The following is a 9,267-nucleotide window of genomic DNA, read 5'->3' as shown; positions in this document are numbered from 1 at the left end:
TTTCTATCGATGTGGAGAAAGAACTCCCAATCCAAGATGGCAATGCATAGCACTTCCAGGTCAAGAGGGTAAGAGCCAGGATTTCACCCAGCAGAACTGAGAACATCCTGCCTGGGGGCGGAGCAAGACCGTAGCTGGAATCCTGGCTAAGGTTTAGAGCTCCGACGAGCCTGTTTACTTCTTTTACTCCTTTAAAACTGAGCTGTGTGAACTAGAAATGCATCTCCTCCACTGCATACCACATGAACTTTGGGAGAGAGTGTCCAGTGCTCAGTTTGTAAAAGAATGAGTACCGATACCTTATGCTCTGCACAGAAACCCGAGGTCGAAGCAATTAAATGTTGACCTCTGGAGCAAGGTCAAGACTGATTTGCATTTGGCTGGGTCCAAACGGAGGTGGCATGAAGTGGGAAGAAACAATGGACTGGAAGGCGCCCTAGTAATTACCAGTGACTGATTAATCCAATCTTTCAACCCATCACTTTGTTGTATACTTTAAAGTGCCTAGAAAGCTAACTGTCATATGTGGGCTGCAATGCACATTTACATCATTCATATATGTGACAAAAACATATTTTCTGTCAAAAGCACCACTGTACTCTGGCTATGCTGCCATTTAAATGCACCCCAGTGACACATGGGAAGGAAAACTGACTTTAAATTGTAAAAGCTTATGTCTGTTTATTCTGAAACCATCTTTGAAGTGTGTTTTGCAATCCCAGAGGGCAGAGTGCTAAAATATAAAACAAGCATTGGCATAGCCAATAGGTCTCGCCTTTGAGGCGTTATAAGTGTTTAGACAGAGCTATTGGCTTTGTTAACATTTTTAATATGTGTTGTAGAGCATTGTGAATGTTGTGCAGCATGTTGAAAATGTATAAGTTATAATAAAAAAATGTTATAACTATTTCTGTCACCTTCTATCTAACCGAAAAATATTATATACAACTGAAGTATTGTACTAAAAACCAAAATTAATACAAACAATGTGTTCTAGTTTATTTGTTTATGCCATGCTGTCAATTTTTCCTTGCTTGTTGTAATTAATTTTTGTTATAGTTTTTATTGTTAGGTGTGGGATATAAACAACGGGAAGGTGGATGTTGTGAAATAGTATTTTAATTAGATAGGAGTAGTGGGAGAGTTATTTGTGGAGAATTAATAGATGTCAAATTATTATGCCTAACTGAAGTGGTGTGGAGTGATGCTGAGGTGGTTGTGAGTAGTGGCGGAGGTGATATATAAAAAGCTTGAAATCTGAACCTATACATGTGGCGGACATTCTTCCTTTGTGATTTTGGACCACAATCATAAGAATTATACTTGTGCTTGATACAAAACAATTAATATGAAAATTACAATGATTCAAACATTGTTCAACTTATTTTTTTCTTTGTTCTAGGTTGCGTAGCAGGATCAAGCGTGGCAATATTTTAAATTTGGATTACTGTACACTCGTTTCATTAAGTGGGCACCGGAGTAAGTCGTCACATGACCTTTCAGGAGAAACCAGGGCTTTTGAATTTAAAGATGTAGGGGTGAATGAAACAGGGTCAATTGCTGATGTAGTTGTCAAATTTGGCAATCGTAGGGCGTTACCCAGATGTGTTATTAATTCATTTAGGCGAGAATGACCTGGTGTAGCTTTTGGGTTTAGGTTTGATAAAGGCAATGAAAGTGATTTATGAACGATCGGGAGGTTCTGGTGAGGGACATTTATTTTTTGGACAGAACTGATTCCCAGAGATGTATTAAAATATAACACGGTTGAGAAAGCCAGGCAGATAGTTACCAGAGAGGTGGGAGGTTTTTGCCTGGCTAGAGGTATTGGCCTGACAGTGTTATTACAAAAGAGGACTTCACTTTATTTCGTCAGTGTTAGACCCGGCCCTCGTAACATAGCTAGACATGACCCCTGCACCTCACACCAGCCCCTAAACCCACGGCCTCGCCGATCCTTCCCACCAGAACACGCACGCACCCAACCCAGCCTTCCCCGTCCGTGGCCTTCCGCCCTTCGGCCACACCGGGCCCGCGTGCCCACTTCATGCACCAAGATGGCCGCCCGGCCCCAGCGCGACCCTGGCCTAGAGGCGCCACTCCGGCTGGAGGACATCATGCTCCCCTTGGGATGAGAGAGGGAGGAGCAGTTTCTATCACACCTCTGCGCTTCTCTGGGACGGTGGGTTTCGATCGACCTGCCGGCCTCCCCGAGGGCTGGCTCCACGCCTGCTGGGTGTCTGGGGCTCCTCCCGACCCGGCCCTGAAAGGATCAAAAGACAATGGCAGGAAACCCCGACAAGCGTCCCCCAGGTGACAAGACCCCTGCCTGCACAGACTCCGGACATCAAAGAGGAGTCGCCCTATAACAAGGTGTGCTCTGGGACTGTCCGGCAGATTCGGCTTGGAACACCTGAGCCCTGCTGAGTGACTCGCGGCTCCCTGAAGATCGTAAGACCTCCGAACTTGTGCTTGAGCCCTGCTGAGTGACTCGCGGCTCCCTGAAGATCGTAAGACCTCCGAACTTGTGCTTGAGCCCTGCTGAGTGACTCGCGGCTCCCTGAAGATCGTAAGACCTCCGAACTTGTGCTTGAGCCCTGCTGAGTGACTCGCGGCTCCCTGAAGATCGTAAGACCTCCGAACTTCTGCTTGAGCCCTGCTGAGTGACTCGCGGCTCCTCGAAGATCGTAAGACCACCGAACTTGTATCCGAGCCCTGCTGAGTGACTCGCGGCTCCCACAGACTCTCTTGGTCCCGCCGGACCCCACAACAACAAGCGTATCCCCCAGCTCGAGGATTGTGAGCTGTGCGCCGGGTACGCTCCTGCATTTGATCCATATCCCCAAAGACTGTCCCGCTACCTCCTAACCCCCTCCAAGACTCTGGGAGCCCACGCTCTGTTTGTATATATCTGCTTTGCTGATCATAAAGATCCTACCACTCCGATATGATAAAGATTTGCTCTTAAGAACTCCTTGTGTGGTGTCTCTCTGTCGTGTGGCGCCGAGTGTGCGATCCTAGGTACGAGGTTTCTCCCCTGAGGAGTCTCCCGCCAGTGCCCGGCTACGATACCTCGAGGGTGGGTATCAGGGCAGTCAGGGCCCCCTCGGGGCCCCTCTGAGGTCGCCTTCTAACATTGGTGGCAGGCGACGGGATTCGGGCCCATAATCTAGAGATCGTACCATGAACGGCTGACGCACTACCGACAAAGATGGCAGAAGGAAACGCCGTGGTTCTCATAGAAAACGACGCCAGTACCGTGTTCCAGGTGGAACAGCTGGAAGAGTACACTCACAAAGAACTAAAACAATTCTGTAAGGAACTCAGAATCGCTACCACTGGTCTCAACACCAAAGAAGATATGCAAAAGGCACTGAAAGCTTGGGTGGATTCTGGAGCCTCCCGCCCAGAAGGAGCGGGGGAGCCCCACGACGAGGCGGGACCCTCCCAAGGAGAACGCAGCAGCAACCAGGTGCGAGGCTTCGTACCAGACGGGGGCCTATCCCCGGAGGAACTCGCAGACAGAGAGAAAAGTCGCCATCACGAGCTCGAATTAGCCAAACTCAAAATTGAGGGCGAGTTGAAATTAGAAGAGAAAAAGCTAGCAGTAGAACAGCTGCGAGTACAAGGAGAACTAGAAGAGAAGAAACTCCAACGAGAACACGAAGGAAGGAGACTTCAACTGGAGCATGTACGCAGCCTGAAGGAAATAGAACTGAAAGCAAGAAGCGAAGAAACGCGGCCCCCGGGGAACCGGGAGGTGGCCACCCCGACGGAGCAGAAGGTCCACATCCCCAAGGATGTGGTCAAAGAATATTACAAAAATGATGACATTCAGCAGTGGTTCCGGGCCTACGAGGTCACCATGACCTCCCATCGGGTCCCGCAGAAGGATTGGGGGGCTGGGTTATGGGGACGATTCCTGAGCGAAGGGAGAGACACCCTGCTCCACCTACCCACCTCCATGCAAACCTCCTATGAACACATGAAAGCGGCCCTCCTCACAAGGTACGGCCTCACCCTGGAGATGTACCGCCAGCGGTTCCGGGACTGCAGGAAGATCCCGGGTACCACCTGGGTGGAATATGTGAATTTCTTCAGCCGAGCCTTCGATGGGTGGATCAAGGGCAGCAAGGTAACCACCCTGGAAGAACTAACCGACCTTATGTTGTGGGAACACCTGGCGGCCAACTGCTTTGTGGAACTACGCCAGCATCTGCTCGACAGCAAGCTCACGGACCCAAGGAAGCTGGCTGTCGAGGCAGATCACTGGACCAACACCCGGGTCTCCCGGGGCCCTGTAGGAGAGTACCCCCGAGCCAGTCAGGGACCACCCCGCCAGAGAGGGGGGGGAAACCAGGGAGGGCAGAGAGAGTCCCAGGCTAGTCCCCCGAAGTCCCAACCTCCACCTTTCCCGGCACCCCCACCAGCTGTATCCGGACCCCCCCTTAGACGGGGGCACCGGGTAACCATCACTTGTTTCCGTTGCCAGAAGCCCGGGCATTACGCCAACGACCCTGAATGCCCCATGGCCCCACGCACCACCCAGGCAGCACCCCCTGCTAGACAGATAGCCAATGTAGCCCTGGGGGAGGAGGTTGAGGAGGCCGAGGAATGGGAACCCGCCGCTATGGCCCTAGTATCATTAGGAGATAGAGGGCAGGAGGCTCCCAGGGACCATCTCTCTAACACCAAGAAATATGGGAAGCTCGTAACGATCAATGGCCACCAAGTAGAAGCCCTCCGTGACACCGGGGCCAGCATCACCGGTGTCCTCAGCCATTTAGTACACGAAGACCAGGTCCTCCCCAACGTCTTTTGCCCTGTCATTTCAGCCGACAACACAGAAAGCCTATGTAAGGTAGCCCTGGTGCCCTTTGAGTGGGGAGGGGTGGTCGGTAAACTGAAGGTTGCAGTGAGAACCTCCCAGCCCGTCGACTGTCTCCTGGGGAACGACCTGGAAAGTTCCCCCTGGGGACAAGTGGAGCGCAAGACCCATCTAGGGATGATGGGCCTCCCTGAGTGGGTGTGCGCCACCACTTGATCCATGGCGGCTCGACTGACCCCCCTGAGGGAAGTCGACGACGCCCCGACCCCTGAAGATAGGATGGTCCCAGCAGAGGGTCCCCCCATTCCCCCACCAGAAGAGTCGATCGCCAGTGACGAACCCCCGCCTTCCGACTCGACCCCAGTCACCGAGTTAGGCGATCTGCCCGAATTAGCCCAGTGGCGCCACGAGGGGGGCCCCTCCCGAGAAGAGTTCTGCCGAGAGCAGGCTACCTGTCCCTCCCTGGTCGGGCCCCGGCAACAGGCAGAGGCCCAGGCCGCAGGCGACCAGACGGGGACGCACCGGGTGTATTGGGAGAATGACCTCCTGTACAGCAAACAGAAGTCGGTGGAGCTAGGGTCCGGCCGGGTGCTGGTGGTACCCCTACGCTTCCGAAACCTCCTCCTGGGCCTGGCCCACGATGTTCCCCTCGCAGGCCACTTGGGCCAGGACAAAACGTACAGTCGCCTCGTAACCCACTTCTACTGGCCCAGAATGAAAGCAGATGTAGGAGCCCACTGCAAGTCCTGTCCCAAATGCCAGGCCAGTGGGAAGAGCGGAGGGAAGAGCAAGGCTCCCCTCCAACCCTTCCCTGTCGTCAGTACCCCTTTTGAGCGGGTCGGGATCGACATTGTCGGGCCCCTGGACCCCCCAGCTTCCCAAGGGCACCGGTTCATCCTCGTCCTGGTGGACCATGCCACCCGTTACCCTGAGGCCATCCCCCTGCGCACCATCACGGCCCCCGTGGTGGGCCGGGCGTTGATGGGAATCTTCTCCCGCGAGGTCGTGAGCGATCGCGGTACCAACTTTATCTCCCGATATATGAAGTCCTTATGGCAACAATGCGGGGTGTCCTATAAGTTCACCACCCCGTAGCACCCCCAAGGAAACGGCCTGGTAGAGCGGTTTAACCGGACTCTGAAGGGGATGATCGCGGGCCTGGAAGAGCCCCTTCGGCGTAAGTGGGACATCCTGCTCCCCTGCCTCCTATTCGCATACCACGAAGTTCCCCAGAAATCCTTGGGGTTCAGCCCCTTTGAGTTACTCTACGGGCACCCCGTCAGGGGGCCCCTCAGCCTGGTCAAGGAAGGCTGGGAGGCGGTGCCCCGAGGCCCCCCCGAGATGTGTTCCGTTACGTCCTGACCCTCCGAAATCAGACTAGAAGGTTCCGAGAGATGGCCGAGGCCAACCTGGAGGCGAGTCAGGAGGAGATGAAGCGCTGGTACGACCAGAACGCCACTCTGGTCGAGTTTCAGCTGGGCCAGCAGGTATGGGTCATGGCCCCCGTGAAACCCTGCGCCCTCCAGGATAAATGGACCGGGCCCTTCAAAGTGGTTGAGCGGAAGAGCCAGGTCACGTACTTGGTGGACGTCCAGTCCCCCCGGGACCCCCTCCGGGTCCTCCACGTGAACCGCCTCAAGCCCCACTTTGCGCGAACGGAGCTGAGCCTCCTACTGGCCACTGATGATGGGTCCGAGGAGGAGTCCGATCCTCTCCCCGATCTCCTGTGCACCAAAGAGAAGGACGGCTCCGTAGAGGGAGTGAACCTCTCCCCGTCTCTCACTCCCCAGCAACGTGAAGATTGCCGCCAGCTCCTAGGACAGTTTTCGGACCTCTTCTCCCTGGTCCCTAAGGTCACCGACTGGTGTGTCCATGACGTGGATACCGGGGACAGTCCGCCAGTGAGACACCGGGCCTACCGAGTCCCTGATCGGGTCCGGTCCTGTATCCAAGCCGAAGTCTCGAAAATGTTGACCCTAGGCGTAATCGAACCCTCAGACAGCCCCTGGGCCAGCCCCGTGGTCCTGGTCCCAAAAGCAGCTGCCCCCGGGGTCGCACCAGAACTCCGCTTCTGCGTGGACTACCGGGGACTCAATGAAGTCACCCGAGCCGATGCCCACCCCATTCCCCGAGCCGACGAGCTCATTGACCGGCTCGGGGCTGCTCGGTTCCTCAGCACCTTCGATCTCACCTGCGGCTACTGGCAAATTGCGCTCACAGAAGGAGCCAAGGAGCGGTCCGCCTTCTCCACCCCGGATGGGCACTATCGCTTTCGCGTGATGCCCTTCGGGATGAAAAATGCCCCGGCCACCTTCCAGCGACTGGTAAATAGAGTCCTGGCCGGGCTGGAAAAATTCAGTGCCGCATATCTCGACGATATCGCAGTTTTTAGCTTTGAGTGGAGTGAGCACCTCCAGCACCTTCGGAGGATGCTGACCGCCCTGCACCAGGCAGGCCTCACCGTGAAAGCCAGCAAATGCCAGATTGGGCAAGGTTCGGTAACCTACCTGGGGCACCAGGTCGGAAGCGGGCAGGTCGCCCCTCTACACCCCAAAATCGACGCCATCCTAGCCTGGGAACCCCCCACTACCCAAACGGAGGTCCGAGCCTTTCTGGGCCTCACGGGCTACTACCGGAGATTCATCAGGAATTACGGCAGCCTGGTCGGTCCCCTCACGGGACTCACGTCCAAAAAGCAGCCCAAGAAGGTGCAGTGGTCCCCTGCCTGCCAAGAGGCGTTCGATGCCCTGAAAGCGGCCATGTGTACTGCCCCCGTCCTCCAGGCCCCCGACTACTCCAAAGAGTTTGTTGTACAAACTGATGCCTCCGAGCATGGCATCGGGGCAGTCCTCTCCCAGGTAAATGACCAAGGCCTAGACCAGCCCGTAGCCTTCCTCAGCCGAAGGCTATTGCTCAGGGAACAGAGATGGAGCACCATCGAGCGAGAGGCATTCGCCGTAGTCTGGGCCCTCAAGAAACTACGCCCTTACCTGTTCGGCACCCATTTCAAGGTCCAAACCGACCATCACCCCTTGCGATGGCTCATGCAGATGCGAGGAGAAAACCCCAAGCTACTGCGGTGGTCAATCTCCCTCCAGGGGATGGATTTCACCGTGGAACATCGCCCTGGGACTGACCACGCCAACGCCGATGGCCTCTCCCGGTTCTTCCGCCTCAGCGAAGAGAACCCCCAAGAAGATGGGTAGTTCTCTCCGGCTTTCAGCTGGGGGGGACGCGTGTTAGACCAGGCCCTCGTAACATAGCTAGACATGACCCCTGCACCTCACACCAGCCCCTAAACCCACGGCCTCGCCGATCCTTCCCACCAGAACCCGCACGCACCCAACCCAGCCTTCCCCGTCCGTGGCCTTCCGCCCTTCGGCCACACCGGGCCCGCGTGCCCACTTCATGCACCAAGATGGCCGCCCGGCCCCAGCGCGACCCTGGCCTAGAGGCGCCACTCCGGCTGGAGGACATCACGCTCCCCTTGGGATGAGAGAGGGAGGAGCAGTTTCTATCACACCTCTGCGCTTCCCTGGGACGGTGGGTTTCGATCGACCTGCCGGCCTCCCCGAGGGCTGGCTCCACGCCTGCTGGGTGTCTGGGGCACCTCTCGACCCGGCCCTGAAAGGATCAAAAGACAATGGCAGGAAACCCCGACAAGCGTCCCCCAGGTGACAAGACCCCTGCCTGCACAGACTCCGGACATCAAAGAGGAGTCGCCCTATAACAAGGGGTGCTCTGGGACTGTCCCAGAAGATTCGCCTTGGAACACCTGAGCCCTGCTGAGTGACTCGCGGCTCCCTGAAGATCGTAAGACCTCCGAACTTGTGCTTGAGCCCTGCTGAGTGACTCGCGGCTCCCTGAAGATCGTAAGACCTCCGAACTTGTGCTTGAGCCCTGCTGAGTGACTCGCGGCTCCCTGAAGATCGTAAGACCTCCGAACTTGTGCTTGAGCCCTGCTGAGTGACTCGCGGCTCCCTGAAGATCGTAAGACCTCCGAACTTCTGCTTGAGCCCTGCTGAGTGACTCGCGGCTCCTCGAAGATCGTAAGACCACCGAACTTGTATCCGAGCCCTGCTGAGTGACTCGCGGCTCCCACAGACTCTCTTGGTCCCGCCGGACCCCACAACAACAAGCGTATCCCCCAGCTCAAGGATTGTGAGCTGTGCGCCGGGTACGCTCCTGCATTTGATCCATATCCCCAAAGACTGTCCCGCTACCTCCTAACCCCCTCCAAGACTCTGGGAGCCCACGCTCTGCTTGTATATATCTGCTTTGCTGATCATAAAGATCCTACCACTCCGATCTGATAAAGATTTGCTCTTAAGAACTCCTTGTGTGGTGTCTCTCTGTCGTGTGGCGCCGAGTGTGCGATCCTAGGTACGAGGTTTCTCCCCTGAGGAGTCTCCCGCCAGTGCCCGGCTACGATACCTAGA

This window comes from Triturus cristatus, chromosome 4_1, assembly GCF_964204655.1.
Source record: "Triturus cristatus chromosome 4_1, aTriCri1.1, whole genome shotgun sequence".
NCBI classification, from domain to species: domain Eukaryota; kingdom Metazoa; phylum Chordata; class Amphibia; order Caudata; family Salamandridae; genus Triturus; species Triturus cristatus.
The sequence above is the reverse complement of the archived record's forward strand: the minus strand, read 5'-3'. Positions refer to the sequence as shown.